The following is a 2,432-nucleotide window of genomic DNA, read 5'->3' on the forward strand; positions in this document are numbered from 1 at the left end:
AAATCGACTGGAATGTAATTTAACCTTTACTAAATAATGTCACCTTAATCATAAGTGCAAAATCTACGAATTTCCAGTTTAAACAAGCGGTCTTAACAGTACAAAGGTTATCTTTACCACACAATCAATCGGGAAATGCTTATACTGTGCATTTACCATGACTAATTACTACCTTGTTGGAACGTACTACTATGAGAATTTTTGATTTTTTTTTTTTAACTGCAGGCCAACGAAATGAAATAAAATGTATCGGTAAAGTATTAACGTGCACAAGTTTTACAGGAAACGTTAATTAATAACAGAAAGCGAGCATAGGATTGTGTCACATATAACGAATAGTCGAGTCATTGTGCTTAAGTGGGAGACAATCTGGTCACTGAACTTTAATAATAACGAAAAATATTTTTTGAGTCGATTCTAAACACATTTCTTTCCACATTTTGCTCATAATTCACTTGGAAAATAACCCGATTCTGAGAATGATGTAAAAATTACTCAATTACGCGAACGTAACTCGAAAATTACTCAATTACGCGAACGTATCATTTCATCAATGACGATAGCTATATTCTGATTGGTTAATTTTAAAACGAAACGTGTCGAGTTAAAAAAAAAACAAAACAAAAAATAAATTAAATAATTTAAATGAAATATACGTCATTAAAATTTCTATAAAATTCCAACTTTCTCCAATAAACTTATCTAAAAACTATCTCGATCTGACGTCAACGATTGTTTAATGGTGGCAAGCGGCATTCGACTTTTTTTTTTTTTTATCCTTTAAACTAAAACGTGGTTAAGAGTCGAATAATTTCGTCGGTTTGTTTTACGTGACGAAACAACGTTTTAAAAACTTAAATGTACGACGTTAATAAATACATTTTCGTTATTGTAAAATACGTTGTAAAGTGACCAAACACACCGTTAAAGCATTTGTTTATTGTACATCCGGGTGGTTGGAAAAATGGTAGCGCATGCTCAGACACTCATCTATTGGACTTAGACTGTTTTTGTGGTCGCCATCGATTCCGACAATAAAACTACGATATGAATTCGTTCGTAGAGCAATTTTATTCGCAGATCGAGGTAAGTTAACGTGTTATAAAGTATTAGGCATTGTCGATTTAACGTTAGAAAAATAATTTGATTCGTTTCGGTACGCAGAAATGATAGTAAGAATGGATTAAAGTCAACCAATGACCGGTTTGAGACCGATATCATGGCGACAACTGGAAAATTTTCTAAGTTCAAACCTGTAGTTATATGGATTTTATAAACGTTGTAATTGATTACTTTATCTTGAAATCTCGACATGTCTGACGCTGAAATTTCAAAACAATACGTAAGATTTCATTTCACAAATTAATCATATTGTAATATATTGTATATTTTCATGAAAAATGCCTTTGTTTTCTTATACAATACTTAAAATTCTGTTTTACAGGGGAGTCCTCAACCCGTCCATACTTCGACTGCACCTCAACATGGTAAATCAAATTTTTCTTTTCTTCTCTTTAAACTTATCTCTAAATAATCCAATTCGGTTTTTTTTTTAAATTAAATAATTAAAAGTTCTAATTAAAAAAAAAATTAAGTTCTGATTTCCCATGTGTTATACAATGTGTTCTTATCAGATTGGCATAATTTTTCAGTTGAACGTATTGGTGATTGCTTTAAGATTTAAAAAAATAATTTTTTTTGTACAAGTTAATATGAAATATTGAATTAATTTAGTTGCGTAAGAATTAGAAATAAATTTTAAAAATTATAAGTTGTTACGGTGTTTTTTTTTATTGTGTGTGGCGGCGTATATTTTGTGCCGAGGAAAAATAAAAGTTTATATACGTTTGCTAATTAAATAAATAAAATTATTAAGGTATTTTTATAATGTGATATCTGTTATAAGTTTAAAATTACCGAGAAAATTATTTCGTTCGAATTATTTGAACTGGATACTTTCTTCCAAATCGTATTTTTGAATAAAAAAAACATGCATGTTTTGTTAACGAACTAGGATAGATTTTATATTGCTGCAATTTGTGTAATTGAAAAGGCCGAATAGTCATGATAAATTTTTACTTTTAAACAACATATCCTTATGTAATTTAATTTTTTACATTAATGGAAATTTAAAAGAAATGAAAAATACGTTACTAAATTTTTAAAATTTTATGTTTTGTGAAACAGATTTTAAAGGTAAAAGGTAATGTGAAATTTTTTTATGTGAAAAAAATATAATTATATAGCTATATTAAAAAATGCTGATTTAATTAATTTTCTTGCTTTTTTGTTTTTTATGTAAATTTATTAACTTTCTGCATGCCAGAAATATGTATCCACTCAACAGTGAGGGGCGGATATAGCCATTAAATTCTTTTGAGGGTATCGCAAAAACTACTGCGAAAAAAAATTCACATAAAAAATGAATTATG

At 28.5% G+C, this 2,432-nt stretch overlaps 1 long non-coding RNA gene across 1 annotated transcript; it reads left to right on the forward strand.

The window, feature by feature from the left end:
- The first annotated feature begins 744 nt into the window (after positions 1–744).
- Positions 745–1,556, forward strand: LOC111626549. Its single transcript, XR_002756894.1, has 3 exons — positions 745–1,086; positions 1,165–1,342; positions 1,445–1,556. It is a non-coding gene; the product is annotated as an uncharacterized LOC111626549 (long non-coding RNA).
- Positions 1,557–2,432: the final 876 nt, after the last annotated feature.

This window comes from Centruroides sculpturatus, unplaced genomic scaffold, assembly GCF_000671375.1.
Source record: "Centruroides sculpturatus isolate CEXI.00-Female unplaced genomic scaffold, Cexi_2.0 scaffold398, whole genome shotgun sequence".
NCBI lineage: Eukaryota > Metazoa > Arthropoda > Arachnida > Scorpiones > Buthidae > Centruroides > Centruroides sculpturatus.